At 46.3% G+C, this 19,955-nt stretch overlaps 1 long non-coding RNA gene across 1 annotated transcript in view; it reads left to right on the top strand.

The window, feature by feature from the left end:
* LOC129382112 (uncharacterized) overlaps positions 1-19,955 on the top strand; it is a 51,443-nt gene that overhangs the window by 12,138 nt on the left and 19,350 nt on the right. Inside the window, exon 2 of the long non-coding RNA XR_008610184.1 lies at positions 1,428-1,522. This is a non-coding gene — a long non-coding RNA (uncharacterized lncRNA). The remainder of the gene's footprint in view (positions 1-1,427; positions 1,523-19,955) is intronic.

The raw sequence follows: 19,955 nt of genomic DNA, 5'->3' as shown, positions 1-19,955 counted from the left end.
GAAAAGAGAAACTGCTATAGCCAATTTGGGTGCTATGTAGAAAATAATGCGTAAACTCTTGTTGAAATTTGGCTTGCGCCATGAGGTCGAGCAATTGGAATAATCACGCTATCCACGTAAGGTTAATACATTAGTTTGCGTTAACACTATAAACGAATGAAAAACTTCCAGGAAACGACAAATAGCCGTAAAGATGATCACAGGAAAACATTGCAGTCATTCCGTACCTGCCTCAGACAGGTCATTGATGAAGGCACGTAAACTCTAAAAACAGTTGCACCCTTTGGGATTTATATTTGCCACACAACCATAATCGTCATCTCTCTTGCCCGCATTTCCTTCCTTTAACGCAGCGAGCCCGCTTCTTCGAAGTCACGAACGGCATGCGCGTTATCAGTATGACAGAGCATTCTCGACAGGAAAGTAACGAGCGCATCGTTTTCAAGAAAATAAATGCGGGCAAGACAGATGGCGAGTATTGTTGTGTGGCAAATATGCACCCCAAAGGGTGTAAACTTTTGTTAGAGTGTAACTGAAACTTATGAAGTTCACATCTTGTTCTCATTAAAAAGTGAACTTCAACGTACTTTCTCGCGTGTTTATAGAAAGCCCCATGAAGGTACCGTTGAACACCGCAAAAGGTTGTGGAATATTTGTTTTACAATGTACATTTGATTCCGTTTAACTCAAGGTGAATGTTGGCTAATCTGGCCGGTATTTCAATTTACATCTAAAGCAGCAACGGACGTCGATAAAATTATGTGTGTCGTTGAATTTGGCTGCGCATTCTAGAGGGCAGTGTTGTTCTCCTGTGTTGAAAAAACACGGTTGCTTATAAGCAACAAATAGCTTACATGAGGATTAGCATCGTCCTATTATATTAGAAAAAATGGATGTGCTTGCGTCAGCCATCCTTCTGTTTTATTACCGGAAAATAGTTTGCCTTTCTTGATTATTAGCACACTTTCACGTTCGGCTTACACTTACAGTTTCTTCTAGATTAATCGCTGATTTCCGTTTTGGTATTTCACTCCTGCATTGCCCCGCATATGCACTCACTTTTTGTGTATAGCAGGGAAGTCTGTTCTTAAGTTATTCATTTACGAGTAAGCATTTGGTCCTGTCGTTTCTCTGTGACTCATCTTTACGTAGCGCTTTCAAAAGTTCTCAAGTGAATCTCAAATAACTAGCTCGTTGCCTCCCCCCCCCCCCATCCCATCTTGAAGCTCCGGCAGCTCCATAAGTGTCGCACTCGAACTCGGCGAATTCGCTGATGGCATTCAAATTAGTGCTTATTACCATACATACTTCTTCGCTTAGCATCGTTTTATGCTGCTTCTCCCACATTTATTCATGCGTGTGTGATATGAAAACCTGCATTCTACGTCTTTTTGCTAGGTGTTAAGAACAAGCAAACTATATTTCAGGATGAAGATTGCAGCATTTGTGGTTATTCTAGCGGCGCAAGTGGCGTGTGTCGTGTCTAACGACAATGAACAGTGTGGATTGAAAGTCCAACAGGGTAAGTAAACTTAAAGCTCACCGACAGTTCTTGCGTTTTGACACAAGGCTGTACATTCACGTTTATATGCATGACATTTAAAGACTGAATTACACTGCTATCCAAATAACTCATGCTGAATAAACTCGTATTCTTGACAAACGTTTTCTGGCAGAAGGTGTATAGTCTAAACAATCCTTTTTACTCATGTCCATAAGTTATGCTTCTATTTTAATTTATGACTCAGTAGTGTTAAACGAAGAGAATGGCACAGTTAAAGAGGAGATCGAGCTTCCTGACTATCTTGATATTTCTTCCTTCCGAAAGTAAAAAACACAACAAAAGTAACTAAAGTAACTCTGCCAGGCGTTTTCTGATTCTGCAGCGATCTGCATACACTTAAATGGAACGTACACTTAAATGGAACTACATCTTGCGCTTTTGTATTTCGCGCCTGTCGAAATGTGTCTGCACTGGTCACAATTCAACCCACGACCTCGACAAACTTCTGTGGTTGGAAGTGTTGATTTCACGTGCGTCCCCTTCCATTGTGTCACCTAGGCCCTACGGTGCTTTAATGCGGTGTTGGGCCTACACGACCTTCGTGAACTTTCCACTTCACAAATTTGCATGGTTTTAATTTTTCATAAATCGCAGGAACATACTGTACCATACTTTCAGTTCCCCTACAGTCGCTGTCGTGTCTCTAGTAGTAGCGTTTCCTTGCTCTCTCACGTCATTTGTTCTCTCTCCCACCCTCTCCCCCTTTATGGGAACTGTGGGAGTGGCAGGGCTGCTATTCACTCGTTTATCGACTGCGTCGTTCCTACCCATTCTCTGCCTCCTCTCACAACTCCAATCTAGAATACTATCCACCTCTCCTCTGGATTTAGACGACAGTAGAAAAGTAAGCGCTGAAGTTTCTGCAATATTTTTAGGGGGTCAAGGATAATTACAACTGTCGAGAGGTGACGACACTCAGGGAACTCCTGATGACAGTGAGCACTTCCCACGTGATATAAAAGTTCAACGGAGTTTCTTGCGTCGACTTTCATCTGTCACGTTTTTTCAGTGTATATACAAGACCTGAAACCCCGCTCCGCCCTGACACGGCCCGCATACAGCAGCATAAGCACAAAAGTCAAAGGAAGAGGCAAAGAAAGCTTCACTTTAATAAATGGAGCTAGGCAGACCAACCGCATTCAACCGTTGCATATGTATTTCAATAATTTCGTACATTTTCCGTACGATTCTCACGAACACTTTGGGGTATCTACATTGATTCCTTAAGAATTGTGCGGAAACAAACGGAATTATTGGGATGGAATACGGAACGTTTCAGCAGACATGTAATAAGCTAAGCTGATAACCAGTGGGCCATACTAGTTCCAGATTACGTGCCAACACAAAGGAAACACAGTCGAAGACTGAAGGAAATTAGGGGAGGGAGAGGGGGGTGATCGGAGTGAGAAAGAAAAGTTGATAAATTGACACAGCGTGACGGGCGAATCCCAGTATGATTCCGAGGTGGGAGGACTCCTTATTTTTGAAACCCACTGGTAGGGCGATGAAATTAGGAAATCTCCAGCCGCAAGTGGGAATCAGCTAGCACAAGACAGGGGTAGTTGGAGATCGCTGGTAGATGTCTTGTGCTGTAGTGGACACAAGAATAAGCTGCTGCCCCTGCTGCTACTGATGTTGATATAAAAATGTGCCACTCAGCATAGTGCAATATGTTTTTCTGTGCAGCAGTGAAAGTATTGTCAACCGCATAGCCACTTATTTGTATGGGTGCCGCCAACGAAAGGTTGAAAGACCAAGTAGAGATAACGTAGTCTGAAAACGATAGAGCAATGACTGCGAGAAGATCATGCCACTGGCAAAAGTGGAGCCAAATATAGTGAAGCGGAGGATATTATAACAGCGTCAATTTCTACCCATTGCGTACCATCGTCCACGTTCTGCACGACCTTCGTGTTTTGCGACACCAGCGACCCCCGTCGAAGCTCAAGAAGGTCGGACCATTTGCGTTTAGCTGTATCTCTGGAAAAGGTATCCCAGTGCTTGAGCTAACGCTGGTGCTTCTAAGTTCTCTCACGCGAGACCATGCACCAGAATAGTTCCTTCTTTCTGTAGATGGCACTCCCAGAGTAAGCCATTGGAAAGATAGTGGCGGCCGCCCTCTTCTTACCACCTTTCTTTTACATTCTGTCATCAAATATGTCCCTGACTTTGTCGTCATTCATATGAGTTGTGAGTTGACCTATGAACGTACCAAGTATGTTCCACAAGCATTAGGCTCTACGTATCCTTGAAGTTCAGCTCGCATGTACGACATATGTTTAGTTGTTCCTTTAGTGTCTCTGTGCTGGGTTCTGTGGTAGATAGCTGCCACTGCTGCAAAAAAAAATACGACAAATTTCACTGCCCGTCCATCGCCTTATTGCCATATTACACTAACGCGTGCAAGCACGTCAACACGCGTGCTAGATTTCTGGTCAGCAGGCAAAGGTCTTCCTGCTACAGCGCAGCCGACAGGGTTGGGAATTTGGAAATGTGAACTACCTAGTTGACATTTCTAAATTCCCTGAGTTTTCCAGGTTTTTCCTGAGTGGCTTTGTGAAATTGCCTGAGTCACACAGAGCTTGCCCTTTTGTCAAGACGGGCTGACACCATGTCGACTGATGCTGTCACTCTCTAGTAAGCAGCTTAAGAAATAAAAAAAGACTTCGGCCAGTTTTTAAAGTAAGGAGTAGTGTTCATTTTATTCAAAAAGAAAACAGAAGGGAGAGGTCAGTGAGATGCACAACAAATAAAATACCTTCAAAAAATTTAAACCCATTGCGAATCGAGTCGAGCATTCTCAAATACGAATGATAATGACATGCATGCAGAAGCAAATATTTTAGAATATGAGCTATTTCTATCCCTTGATAGCAAGCTCATTGGTATGAAGCCTGAACTTTGCCACAAGTGAGATTCTCTCCCTCAACAGCTGTTAATTCAACCTCGACTGTCCTGAAATACTCTCAGCCCACGCACAACACCTCAGTGTTTCGCTTCACTGCTTTAAAGTGTTTATTTTGGGATCGATGAGGGACACGTGCATCTTGGCGTCAGCCAACACTTTCTTATTTGGTGAGCTCAAGTTTCTTCAAAGAAGCGGCGGCACGCTTCCTTTCCTGTTAATGCCTCAACGCATAGGTCCTTTCTGTTATAGTCCTAATTGCGCCACGCCTTAGCCCCCACGGACCTTTGGAAGCATGCTCTTTTTTAATTGTACAGTCAAAGTACCATTTTTCGCACTCCTTAGGGGCCGCAAAATCTTCTGCAAAATCGCGCAGTTCGAGAAAGTGAATACGTGTATTTTGCTGGCCTTAAGGGCTCAAGTCACCACAGACACATCCGAAAAAGCTCTGCATGCCTGCCGGCACACTTAATATGCATATCGGTGCTCGTACTATGACAGAAGATGGCGGGTGCACGCCTGCATAATTATGGAATGCATACGGTGTCCCATGACAATTGCCCCTTCCTACGTTTGTTATGCTTCACCGCAGTACTCTTGCGCATGCTTCACGACGTCAGAACTGTGTATTAAGGCACAGATGACTTTCGGGAACCAGCATTATGCAACGCGTAGTGCTTTCTGAGCTTCGAAGTCATTGACGAGATTACGAAGGCGAAGTCGACGCCATTGATAACAGCGACGAAATCTTTTAATTAAGAATGTGGCGCAGAACAGCAAGAAGCTTGGTAGTGAATGCTGAAGCAGCTAGGCCTAGCGGTGTCACGGTGGTAGCTACATGCTGCCAGAGGATCGGCATGCGAGAGCGCTGGTTCTAGGCGGCGAGCTAAATCATATGGAGGCGGTGGTGGCTTTGGCTAATGCCATTTCGGACCTGCGATCACGGTAAAAAGTCCGCAAAATTGAACGGCAAAGGGTTCTTGCTTCCGAAATTTCAAACATTCTTATACATTAACTCTAAGGTGTAGGTGATGGTGCCGCAAAGCTGTCCCAATTATCGGGCGTCCGGAAAGTCGGTCGTTGACTGCACTGGCAACTTTTCCAGCCGACGACACGGAGTCAAAGTAGATTCGTTATGATTCCTCTCTGTTACTCAAGCCAGCATTACCACTGCTTTCGTTCTCTTTCAATGAAGTTACAGCTAATTTTCCCTGATAAAAGAACAAATTACCTGAGTTATCCCTGAGTATTTCAAAAATATTCAAAACCCCTGAGAATTCCCGGTTTTGCCGATTAGTTGACACTCTGACACGAGAAATGCGATAATTTTTTTCTAAGCACTTCGCCTGAGCAATGGGACCTCTAAAGAGGGCTATAGCACGTGGCAATATCCGCGGGGTACATTATGACAACATTCAATGTGAAAAAGCTTCCGTTGCTTGTAGCTTTCACCAAAGACCCAGTCACAATGATCCTACGTTTGCCTTTGAATAGCGTCTCAACTGTAATTACCGCACTACACTTTTCTTCGTTACCACGAGGAAGCTGCTGTCAGGCTGAAACTGTCATTTATGCTTTCCCAAAAGTAAAGCGGCGTTCCTCATATTAAAATAATGGTTTTGGTACGTAAAAACGCAGAAATCATCATCAAAAGTAGAGTACGAAAGCAAGTTCCTGCACACGAGATTCTCATATTTGCTTTTACTGAAGAATTAACATCAGACACTGCATTGCCAATCACAGCCGACGTTTTCATTTATGAAGTCTTAGGTGTGTGGTCACGGCTAGGAAATTTTCAGAGGTTCAGCTACTCTTGAAAAGGCAACATCCTTAGACAGCTGCACTGAAACAGATTTTGATGCTTTACGTACTAAAACCGCAATTTGTTCTTAAGGCACGCCCATAGAGGCAAAATCGCGATTAATTTTGACCACCAGCAGTCCTTCAACTTCGAACTATGGCGGGCAGATTTCAAACACCAAATCTTTTGCCCGTTGATGCCTCGTACCACGTGAACTTATATAAACTCGCGTATGCCACCCATTGGCGTCAAGGCTGCCAGAATACAAACCCTCGCTATGAATGAATGAGGAGAAAGCAAACCGGGCGGCTTCACTTTTTTTTTAATGACAGTAATGTAAAGCCAGCAGGGAATGAAGCTAAGCAAAGGAAAACACTCGGGTGGTTGGCTGGGGCTGAAATTGAAATGCAGACAATAACGGAGGGAAAAGACAGCGTGAAATTACACGAAATGGTCACTTGTCGCCGCTGAGACCAGAAAACACCTTCCCATTAAGTGTGCGGCACACTGCCGCTTGTGCTGCAGCGACGGTGATCAATCAATCCACTAACTTGAGTAATTGCAATACTATGTCTAGCCCTGGGAGGTTTATCCAGTGCCACTCAAAGCCATAGCGGGCAGATGTCGAACACTTTTCGCGAGAGTGCACTCCATACCACGTGAACTTACGGAGCCGGCACATTGATAAATGCCATGCGGCAACCGGGCTTCTCTCGCAATTCTTTCTCAACACAGTGCGCCATCTAGTGGCACTGCCAAAAAGCCCGCGCATGGCTTCCCAGACCAGAAATGTGGCACGCTGGTGCCGGCGAACGATGACAATAATTCCCTCGCTTCTGGCCCAGTCAGTAGCACATACTTATTGACCCAAGTTGGCGAGAGGTTTATTGAAGAGCCGCCGATACTCAGTGCATTCATGGCTAAGCTCGCTAAAGTGTTGGCGTAAGAGGCACTCCTTGAAAAGTGGCACATACCAAGTGCAGTTTTGGCAGATCTTGCTAACGCGTTGGGTTGCTGTCCTTGAAGAACCCTTGTGACATGGGTTCGATTCTGCTCATCATTGAAGAAACTTAACGGATATGTTTCATCATTGTAGAGCAGCACATTCCCAGTCACAAATACCTAGTTACCCAACTTGGCATCACAGACGTTAATTGAAAAGCGGCACATACTTAGGGGCACATACACAATGACCCAAGTTGGCATCCGAGAGGTTTTTTGGGGCGCAGCACAAGCCGAGAAGCATACAAGAAATACTTCAAGATGCCGTCTAAAAGTTTGTTCGAACAGCGGTACCTACCAAGTCCCGCATCTACAATGACACATGTAGGCGTAAAAGATGTTCATTTAGGAGCGACACGTATGTACACATTGCCGCATACTAAGCGACCTATGTTGGTGTGATGGTCGACTTTGAACTGTGTTACCTCAGCACCGCCGCCTATCCAATATCCATTGGACCACGGGCTACCAGAGACCTAGGTAGGTGGGAAAACAATTAAATACAAACATACATAAATAACTCTTAGACATAGAAACAACATACAAGCATAGCCCCCTGCAAGTGCTTCAAGAAGCGTGCGTTGCGAGCGTTCTGTCGCAGCGTCGAGCGTGTCCAGTATTCCGGTAACCGAAGACCAGCTATGTCTTCGGATGGATGTGCGGAGGCGTAAATTAAAGCCCCTCCACAATGTTGCCGCTATGATGAAAGGGCTTTAGCATAGACGGGAGCGGCCTGCAGGCTGCAGTCACCTGGTGGCGGAGACCTCAGCCAACCATACACAGAGCTATTATTGCTGCAAACAAGTGTGAAAGATTTTAAGCGTTTAAATATGCAGCAGTTTTGCCTGAAAGGTGATTGCGATAGCACATTAGTATACAGCTATACGAAGTAAGGAAAGTGGTTTTATCGGCTGTATAATGTGGTTAATATTTGACTACTAACCAAATTAACAAGCGTGATGCCACGCCCACACAGACGAACATAAATGCATCCCAATCAATAAGCGTGGGCACTCGCGGTCAGAATGCTGGCGTGAGGAAAAACGGCAGCAGCAACGAGCGCATCGGCCTTTGCTGCCTCTTGCTGCAACGTCAACTAAGCGGCGAGAACGCAGGGCGGACGAAGTTTGAACCTCGGCACACCTAGACTCTGTACACATCGCATATCACTTTTTACGGTAACGGCCGAGCGCCCACGCTGATCCATGCCATATGCAGCTGCCGCCGGAGTGCAACGCCTGCTGTAGAACGCCTGAGCAGAATGCGCGGCAGGCACTTCGTTCACATGTTTTCTTGCAGATAGGCGAAATGTCGGAGCTTAACATATTACCGATCACTAGATTTTCAGCCCGCAACGTAACAAGGGCGAACCATTGTACTCGCGAAAAGCAAGCTCGAGACCCATTTTGACCGGAAAGATCGCGTCAACACGGTGAACATTATCACACAAGTAGAGGAAAGTTGCTGTGCGACGGAAGTGCTTGAGTGTAGTGAAAAATGTTCTTTCTGAATTGTTTCTATTCCTTTCTATAGCAACAATTTCACAAACATTCTAACTGTAACGAACAAAATTTCTTCTCCATGAAGTTGGAAACATTACAGATGACGCCACCTGAACAGGCAATCGTACAGTTCGCCGAACTGACGCCAGTTGGTCTAACTTCATGAATTGTAAGTGGGTGGCTGAAAACTTAAGGGAGTGGGGCCGCTGAGATCGCAAAAAAAATCACATTTTAAAAGCACTACAATAAGTTACACCTTCTACGCGGAGCGCCTAAATGATTCACCTAATTATAAAAAGTAACTACGCTAACGACTCACTAAGTTTTTGCAAAATCGTTTCAGACTACCATTAAAACGCCCTACGTCGACCACTTCAGGTCGCGAATGGTGCCGATATGATTGCGCAATGGCGTCCAGCATGACCTCATAGTTCGGTGCTGAAAGATATCGGAGTATTTTGTATTTTCCGAAACAGAGTTGTGGCTCAGCGTTGACGTGGACCCTGAATTCACGTCGACGTATTGGTGTCCGCACTCCAACACCGTCGCCAAGCTAGTATTCGCATGGCGCAGTCGCAACTTATAGTGTTGTCTGTCGATCGTTCGCTGGTTCTCGATGGGCAGGCGGGTGAGCTTTCAGCATTCTCCTTTGCGCTGGATATGGACGGCGACTTCCAGATCAGTGTTGCCAATTTAGCAGTTGTCAAGTTAAACCTAGCGGTCTTCAGCGCTGCCTAGCGGAAAATTTTCTTCTCTTACGGGTGGGTGGTTTTTTAACTGGTATGTTTGCTTCGCGCGTAGGGGATGGTGGCTTCCTGCGCCCGATGTCCTAGGAACATGTTCTCGACGAAACATTTCGGCACCAAGCCTACACTGCATTTTGGTAAGGCTTTCATTTCGGCCTACCGGTTAGGGTAGTCACTAGGCATCACTATCCATTTACTCCCTTATATTAACGTCATAAAGATTTCAAAAAGGTCCCTTCCAATGGGCTATGGTACAGTCGAAAAGCGTTGATTGATTGTGCCAATCTCACTGGCTTGTGGGTAGTGTCTTTCGTCACTCACAGTATCGGCATGTCTTATGCTATGGGCGAAGTCGGTGTTCAGGCACGGCATGTAGTGCTTGTAAAGTAGTACAGCGGTAGTGTGGTGCCCTGCTTTTGGATCAACATGAGAGGCGTGCAACCCTCCAGGCGCGGTGCTAAAAGCACAATGAAGAGGTAGTTCGCATGCACTGCTCAGAAATTTTCCTTAAGAGGACGTCATTTGGAAACAAAATATCTGGAAAGTTCAAGCCTAAGTACTCAAGGGAAAAACGATTCTTGTCTTCGTAGTGCTTGGCAAGCCTTGTTAGTTCCGAGCTGCTCGTTGCTGTTCGGTGAGGTGGTTCCCGCTTGTTTCCAGGAAAGCTCTGTCACCCTGTTCTTATTCCGGGTGCGCGTCAATAGGGGCGCGAAACAGGAAGTGAGCATCGGCTGAACATGTATACCCTGGTTATGCTCATTTTCTGAAGAATGAAAACCAACCTTGTGAGGCGGCCTGAAGAGTCTACTAGGTTTGTGAGCCAACACATACCTTGATGGTGGCTTACGACTTTGAAAAGGCCTGCCGTATTGATAAGGCCAAAATTTCACCGCAGCACAAATCACACCAAAGCGCTCTCTTTCCTTCGTAGAATAACTGATTTCGACAGAAACCGTCTAGGGTTTGCAATGACTTTCTCAGGCCCGCTTTTCCTCTGAACAAGCACGGCCGAGACCTATGCTACTTGCATATCTGTGACTTTTAAGACCCACGCCATCGTGCAAGTGTGTGTGTATCAGTGGTGACCACAGGCTCAATATAACCTGTTCAAATCCTTCAGTCTGTGAAACGTTTTACGTGAATTTGACTTCTGACTTTATGAAATGTGTCATTGGCTCGGCGATACTTCAAAAATCTTTCACGAGGCACCAATAGTAGGCACATATGCCGAGGATTTCATGCACGGCCTTCTTGACAACGGGTTGCGGGAACTTCGTAATGCCTCCCTTGTGCGAGTCAGAACAAGCTCCACACATGCTGATGACGTGACCCAGGAAAAGGAAATCTTCGTACTTGAAGCGGCACCTTTCCGGCTTCGGGATCAGTCCGGATGACTTGACTGCTTATAGTACTGTTTGAAGCCCTATTATGGCACCTTCGAGTGAGTGACCCCTACACCGTGGGAGTGCAACGAAGTTACGCCAAACACTGCCCGAGATTTCGCTACGTGCCAGACGAACGTGCGAGCCGCTAAACGGGAGTTTGCGACTGTAGCACCTTCTCTGAGACAATGCCGAGTTTGAAGTTCAGGAAACAACACATTATGGCCAGTTATCAATAGCACTCGCCATGATATGCAGCAACGTAAAGATAGCAAAAGCATTTTATCGATGAGAAATGCCTGAAATGTGAAGTGACGAGTGATGCGTGCCATTCCAATGATTCCTGGGTTACTGGAATGAGGCTGCGAAGTGCGCCATTACCACCTTGCATGGACTCTGACTCAGCCTGAAATGCTTTCAATACTGAAATGAAAAATCACAATTTCCCCCAAAATGTGTGGACAACTATCGAAGTAAGGATAGCTGCTTTATCGACCGTATAAACGCGGAAATATTCGGTTACTATCTCAATTATCTAGCAGAGTGACAGCGCGTACAGGTAAACATGAACACATTATGCTCGATGACTCCGGACACTCGCTGTGAAAACACTGGCTTGAAGAAGCACGGCAGCAGCAGCAATTAAGCGAAGTAACTTTTACGCTGTGTATTACTTCAACGCAAACTGACCTGCGAAAACACAGCACGCACAAATATATGAGCCGCCGTGGCACCTGGACTCAGCCCCGATGCAGATCGCTCTAAAGATAGGGCTCAAGCGATCGCGCAATTCGCAGTTGTTCCAGGAGTACAACGCCTTCCCCTTCCCCTCCCACCTCTCCCCCCGGTGCAATGCCCGCAACGGAAGACGCCGCGTTTCCTTAACGCTTTCCTAGTCGCAATCGCCCGCGCCCCTCGGGCGCGGTCGCGCAATGCGCAGTTGCTGCCACGGTACAGCGCCGCGCCATCAATCCACTACTCCCTCCGGGGCCTTCCGCGCGATGCAAGCGGCGCGTTTCCTCCCCTTTCCTTCCACGCGTGCGCGAGATTGAGCAGCGATCATCCGCTCCACTCGCACCAACAACATGCGGCACGTGGCGACGCCAACGGTAAAAATGTGCCTGCAGTGTCCATATAATTGCTGTCACAATATAGCAACGCAAACGAAGGTTACAGCATCATATGAATAAACTGATGCTGCAGCATCATACCTCATCATCTCATGACTCTACTACATCGGTGACCAAATTGTTTGCCTTCGACGGCTGCTCACGACAGGGCTCCTGGTTAGCCACGATGATAAATTACATGGCCTTCGATGACCGATGAGGGTGCTGGATTCTAGCAGTAAAAGTAGTTTTGTGCGCGAAACATACCAGGGGTCTTATGTAGCCGTCGGTCCATCCTTCTCGGAAAACGGCGTACTATGCCTGGAGGCAATTAACTTGACGGCTGAGGGCTATGCGCTATTGCCGACTCTGAAGCAAATAAGGAAATCAAAGCTTCAAAAAGCAATGATATATACAGACTTTCAAAGCGTCGTAAAAGCCTTCAAGTCACCCTATAAACACAAAAACCTTGTACTCATTGAGGTCCATCCCGTTCTGTGTAGAGCGTATATACCAACCAGCATGTCAATATATTGACACGTCTGCTTGTTTATCTTTACTCGCGGTGACCTCTGTTCATCAGATAACAAATGTTAAACGTTATCGCTCGGCGTAAGACGCCCCGGCATCATTTCGAACTTACGCGAATGTTATGGTTCATTTTATCCGTTGTGTATGTCCTCGCTGAACCTTGCATTATCAAATTGCATGCGCGACACGAACTATGTAGTAGTTTCTGGAAACTACGCAGGCACCAGCAATTACACTAGAACCTTTAACGAGTGATATATCAAAGCCAACGCGGTTGACCAGCTGATCAGATTTCGACGATCGCCGACTTTGTTCGCCGCAGTCTTTGTGCTTTGAGTGAAGCATGTTTATGTGGGCACAGGTTCCTCCAATAAAACTTATTTTCCTCATTTATAGTTTTGCGGCTCTGTTCTTCACTGTCACTACAACGTCACATCTGGTGGAGATGCTAGCGCATTCATTTACCCGACACCCTGGCAAAGCCGCGATCCAAGCCCGAAACTAGAGGACAGCACCAACGTTGCCAAGGCCCAGCCAACGTCTTAGAGGCATTGAGGGTAATGTGCTAGCAGACCAAAAGGCCTGCTGTCCCTCCTAAAGATTTGAATCCATTCTTTCGAACGGAAGTGCGAACCCACTGGCAACGCTTGTCGGACGCTGAAACAAATAAGCTTGACTTGATTAAGCCACGTTTAGGCTCCTGGCCCTCCCCAACGAAAACACGCCGAACGGATGTCCTATTCTGTCCGCTCAGAATAGGGCACACGTATGGCACCCACAGTTTTGTACTGACTGGTAATGAACCTCCCCCTTGCGGTAGATGTAGTCAGAGGCTGACATCCTCCACATCTTCTTGGAGTGTCCAGGAGCAGAAGCTCAGAGAAAGAAGCACTTACCTGTAGCATACCGGTAGCAGATCCACCTTCATGCCGTCTGTTTCTGGTTCCGGAACCGCCTTTTGACAACAGCGCAGTCCTGGCTTTCTTGAACGACGTTGTCTTGCATGTTATTAGCCCCATAAATTCATAGCACATCCTCTTTCTAGAGGACGCCGCTGTGATAGCAGTTTTGTATTGCCCATGCCTCCAGGCCCTTGCGTTTCAAGGGTTCTGTTAAATCACTAGTGCTTCTTCTAAATGTTCACGTCTGACATACTTTATTAAACCACCATTTCTTCACGATGCATCTTTCGTGTCTGTAGTACACCTTATTACCCAGTGGCATACGTTTATTACATATAGGATTTACGCAATTTGCAGCGACTGTTTTAGGCGTCTCTACAGCCACGTAACATGCACCTCTCATAAGTCATAGCTGCACTGCGAACTCATTAACACAGCTCTGGTGCTTTTTGGCCATACTTGGCCCTGGCGCAACAAAACTCTGCATTCATCATCATCATCGATGGCAAGAGATATTATTGAAATTGATCAGCTACTTTGGCAGAATCGAACTCGCATCCTATATTTAGAATTATATTTTGAATAACAGAAGCGCTAAGCGCGGACTTCTCAGCGGCGCAGCTGGTCCAGAAGGACGCGCGCGAGAGGAGCCTCTCTGTATATACTCATCATACATGACGCATCTCTGCTGTGGCAATACGGTGTGTCGCTACTTTGCTCCATTGCTAATTCCCGTTGATTTTGATTGTCATTGGGAGATTGGCTTAGTCCCAATTTTTTTTTCACGATATGACCATGACACGCGCGCCTCCATGTTTGCCGCCCTTCAAGCTCCTCGCCTTCGTGACAAGAACGTTAGCAGATGCTCACTGTAGGTCAAGCTTCTCAAAGCTGGCCGCTCTGTGTTTACCCACGCAAGGTCCATTATTCTGAAATAAATTTCAAGAACGTTCGTAGCCAATTTAAAACATGTTTAAGGATTTGGACTTAGCCATTTCGGCTATATAACTTCACCCCGATGCCACAGAGAATGTTAAAGAACAGCATTTTAAAAAATGGTATATCAAAGTCTAGGCGATTTTCAGCCACCTTCGGCGAACAACGTCTAGAAGGTACGTTCTTCTAATGAGATGCATGTTAGATCAAATACGCTCGTTCCTAGCCAGTCGAGCACCAGAACCTTGTTCAATAAAGCATGTGCACTGGCACAACGGTTGTTTAACAGGTGCATAATATTTTGCTAACTTGTGGTCGTTTCTACATTCGCCAGACAAGCGACATATTCAGTGTTGAAGTGTGTGCATATTATCTTAAAGTTAGGAATAAATCTGCTGGACATCTTTTTCAGCACAACCGATTCCAGTTGCATGCAGTAGATTGATATGGTTAGCTATTTTAACATGTAACAGAAATACAGGTAATTGAAGTAGCCCACATTAGGAAATCAGGTCATTTCTACGTGGGCTCCCCTACCATAAGTTTGAACAATAAAGAAAAGCAGTTCTTAAATACTTTCCGCTGATTCCGTTGGTTGTTTCATAACATGGCGGCGTCCACAGAAACTGGCTGCACCATTCCAAAATGAAATTTGAAATCAGCGCCCAGCTTCGTCATCTCTTTCTTTGATGATGATGATGATGATCATCATCATCATCATCATGATATGTGGGGTTTTATGGTGCAAGGGTCTGGTTTTATGGTGCAAGGGTCTGTGTTCCTTTATGTACGGCCGATTTCTAGTGCGCAAACTCGGCTTTCAAGTAATTTCCTTCCGTTGTTATAGCAGTGCCTCAATTACCATAAAATACTAGCATAACGCAGCAATCAAGTTACGTCCAAATGCCGTAAATACGCATGTTACCAAAAGGCCGCAACCTCCTTATGTTGCTAACTGGTAAAATATGGCAATTCTTTCAAATATCGCTTTTTAATGTGGCCCATTAAGTTATGTTCATGCATTCCAGATGATGTTCGACAAGTGATCGCTAAGAAAAAGTGCACAAAATCCTAAGTATGACATTGCAACCGCTCACGCTTGCTGTAGAAAGTGCAATTATTAACTTCACAGGAGTCAAAATACACCAAGGGGTGGTAAATACGCTTCCATCCTCTCCCATCTTACAGCCAGCTGTAAACCATTATTAATGGCTAGGAATGCTACCTACAGCAGGAACGTGACAAGGATGCAACGCTATACGGAGAAATAATTGAGAACATACTAAGAAACATGTTAGAGTGTTTCTTGTTTTAAACTGGGGCAAGCCCACCAAAAATGAACTGGAAGAAAGAAACGCTACTATCTCACTGTGACATCCCTAATTATTAATGAGAAATACCTTTATGGGCACATTCGCAGCAACAACATTAATACCTGAGACTTGAACAATCGATGTAGCTTACGCAAGTTTGGTGCAGTTTAATACCAAAATTTGTATTTGTCTCATTTTGTATGTTACAACAAAGTACCTTACCTTGAACGACAATCGCTATTTGAACCAGCCTTGGTTGCTTAGTGGCTTCAGCTCTGCGCTGCTAAGCACGAGGTCGAGGGATTCAATGATCTTAGCTTCTAGCGCGAAGTGAACACGGACACAGAAAGGAGCAGACAGGACGAGCGCTAATTTTTAAAGCATTCACATTGAAAAGAGCCCTGTGTACAAGAAATGTAATGCAAAAGGATAGACAGTTGGGCGAGTTTGTACGGTAACATGATCTTAGCTTCTAGCGCGAAGTGAACACGGACTCAGAAAGGAGCAGACAGGACGAGCGCTGATTTTTAAAGCGTTCACATTGAAAAGAGCCCTGTGTACAAGAAATGTAATGCAAAAGGATAGACAGTTGGGCGAGTTGGTACGGTAACATGATCTTAGCTTCTAGCGCGAAGTGAACACGGACACAGAAAGGAGCAGACAGGACGAGCGCTATTCAATCCCGCCTACGGCGGCCGCATATAAATGGGGGCGAAATGAAAGAACGCCCGTGTACTAGATTTAGTTGCACATTAAAGAACACCAACTGTTCAAAAATAATCCGCAGTCCCCAACTACGGCGTGCTTCAAATAAGATCCTGATTTTGGCGCTTAAATCTCGTAATTTGTAAAGTTTGTACAATCAAAAGATGAATAGTTGCTTCGGCAATTCAAAAAGTACAGAAATAACCTAACATCAAAACTAAGAATAGCTTGAGACGCCTATTTCACAAATGTATTTTGGAGCACTGAAGAACAGCGATCGGATGTATTCTGGCGAAAACTGAATTCCTTATTGCAACAAAATACCCGTGATACTTCCGAAAACTTTCAGCATGAAGGAAACCGAATTTATGGGACCGGTTTAGCTGGCGCTTTCAACAATTTTTTTTATTTTACAGGCATCTCAGCCCCGCAGGGGCGTCTGCGTCAGCAGGCGTTTGGTGTGTTGCGACACCACGGACCCGAGCACACGAGGGTTGGACCCTCCCGCGTGTAGCCGTGCGCGGCTTAGCCGTGTCCGGGGAGAAGGGGGTCCTGGGGGTTGAGCCAATGCCGGGTGTTTGAACCTTTACGGCCCCTCGGCGGCGGCAACACGCCCCTTTGGCCTCGGCTTCACGTAGACGGCACCCCCGGACTGACCCACCCGGGGGAAATCGGTAGTCGCCTTTTCCTGTCTCTCTCTCCTCAAACCTTCGTCTTTATCTCTCCCTTTTTGATCTTTCCTGTCTTCTTCTCTCTTCCATTTACTTCCTTTCTCCGCGGCGGCAAGGGTTAACCTTGTGTATGTGCCCTCCCTTGGGTATAATATATTAGGTTATAGTGGCAGTGTACGGTTGGCGCCTGCAGCCTTACCCGTTTAAGTCCTGCAGCGTCCCCAAGTTGGACTCCATGGTGGGTGGCCGCCATTGCTGCTGAAAACATACCAAACTACTATGGGAACGCCCGCATTTCCCCGCCTACTTGATCGTCACCCTCAGAAAAGGGGACGCACCGAAGACTTAAGCACTTGTTTCAACCGCACGAAAGAGACCTACCCAAAATACCACGTAGTACACAGTGAGAATCCTGAAAAACAAGCTAGATTTATTTCTCCATTCACAGTAGCAAAATCTTTGACCGAAGCCTTAGGGTCAGGTTATAAGGTAACGAAAATGGCTAGCGGTGACCTTCTCCTTGAGATCCCTCAGAAACATCAGTACGAGAAGCTTGGCAGTCTTGTGACATTTGGTAACATACCAATTTCTATTTCACAACACCGAACAATGAACAGCTCACGGGGAGTCGTGTCAGAGGCAGACCTCCTAGACTTGACAGAAACTGAACTCCTGGAAGGGTGGAAAGAACAAAATGTTACTGACGTAAAACGTATTAAAATTAGACGAGACAACAAGGAAATCCCCACTAAACATCTTATCCTAACATTTTCATCCAGCGTACTGCCAGAAACCATCGAAACAGGATACATCAGGGTAAATGTTCGACCATTTATCCCCAACCCTAGACGGTGTTTCCAATGTCAGAGGTTCGGCCATGGCTCGCAGAGCTGCCGTGGTCAAACAACTTGTGCAAAGTGTGGAGTCCAGGGCCACCCCTCCGACAACTGCAGTGGCACACCTCACTGTGTGAACTGCAGTGGTGACCATCCAGCCTACTCACGCTCCTGTCCGAACTGGAAGAAAGAAAAAGAAATAATTACCCTCAAAGTCAAAGAAAACATTTCATTTAAGGAAGCCCGTAAAAGGTGCTCTCCATTCCACAACACACCTTATGCTGATGCGGCGCGTCGGGGGGCAGCGTCGCAGCGGCAATCGCCGAGTGCCCTGCCCGCGTGCAGCGAGCAGGCACCTTTGGCTCCTGCCCCCAGGGTGGAAGTAGGTAAGCCTACTCCATCCAACCAGCAACCAGGCCCGGCTACCCTTGGGTTGCCGGTCCCACAAGAGTTATCTGCGGCAACCTGCGCTGCACGCAGCGATCCCGCAGGACCGATAGCGGCCACGAAGGTAGGCGCAGCTGAGGCTGCCTCGACCTCCCCGGCCCCTCCCAGCGCTGGCAACAGCCGGCGCAGCCAAATCCCACAGGGAGCCCCATCGACCTCAGGGCTGGTGGGCGCAGGGGTCTTGCCTTCCGAGGTGAGACTCTCACGGAAAACTTCTCGCTCGCAAGAGCGCGTGTCCGGCGCCTCACAAGAGGCAATGGACACAACACCTATACCTACGGCGCAGCAAGCGCCTAAGGAGCGGCGAGGTTCCCTCGAGCGCTCCAGAAAAAACAAAACCCCGGTTACAGGGCCTCGAAAGAGCTCTGTAACCTAAGGCATCACCTCCCTTTCCGTAGACACAGTACTTACTTAAAATAAATATGGATACCCAAATTATTCAATGGAACATCAGAAGTCTCCTTAGAAACCTTGATGATTTGCAAGAACTTATCCACAAACACAATCCAAAAGTGCTGTGTTTACAGGAAACACACTTAAAACCAAAATAAACAAATTTTCTTCGAGAGTATGTTACTTTTCGCAAAGATCGCGATGATGCCGTCGCATCATCGGGCGGTGTTGCCATTGTCATTCATAGAAGTATTGCATGTCAACCTTTGCAGCTACACACGCCCCTTGAAGCAGTGGCGGTTCGAGTTGTCCTACTAAACAAACTCATTACCATTTGCTCCCTTTACATACCCCCGCATTACCAACTGAACAAACATGAATTCCAGTCCTTGATCGATCAATTCCCAGAACCTTATGTTGTTCTTGGCGATTTCACTGCGCACAGCTCCCTGTGGGGCGACTCTCGTATAGATTCGCGAGGTCTCCTTGTTGAACAGTTCCTTTTTTCTTCTGGTGCATGCCTGTTGAATAAGAAGGAACACACGTATTACTCTCTTGCAAACAGAACCTATTCCTCAATAGATCTTAGCATAGTCTCCCCGTCTGTACTGCCTGAACTTGAATGGGAAGTTGCCGACAACCCTTACGGCAGCGACCACTTCCCTATACTGCTAAGATCACCTATAGAAAACGAATATCCACCACACGCTCCTAGGTGGAAGATAGACACAGCCGACTGGGAAAAATTTCAAACTCTCACCAGCATCTCATGGGCCGACCGTCCTTCTTTAGAAATTGATGCTGCTGTGGATTATCTTACATCATTCATAATAGATGCCGCAGCAAAATGCATATCCGAAGTAAGTGGTCTGGCATGCAAACGACATGTACCGTGGTGGAACAGCGAATGTAGGATCGCCCGTAAGAATCAGAACAAGGCGTGGGGGTTGCTACGCGCTTCTCCCACAGCAGAGAACCTTATGAACTTTAAAAAAGTAAAGTCCCAAGGCAGGCGAACCCGCCGACAGGCCAAAAGAGAAAGTTGGCACAAGTTTTTATCGAGTATTAACTCGTTCAGAGATGAAGCCAAAGCCTGGAACAAGGTGAATAGGATTAGAGGGCGCCAAACATATTCACTCCCTCTGGTAAACACACAGGGCGATACACTGCAAGACCAGGCAGACTCACTTGGGAGTATTTTGAGAACGTG

The sequence above is a fragment of the Dermacentor andersoni genome, chromosome 8 (genome assembly GCF_023375885.2).
Source record: "Dermacentor andersoni chromosome 8, qqDerAnde1_hic_scaffold, whole genome shotgun sequence".
Lineage (NCBI taxonomy): Eukaryota > Metazoa > Arthropoda > Arachnida > Ixodida > Ixodidae > Dermacentor > Dermacentor andersoni.
The sequence above is the reverse complement of the archived record's forward strand: the minus strand, read 5'-3'. Positions and strand labels throughout refer to the sequence as shown.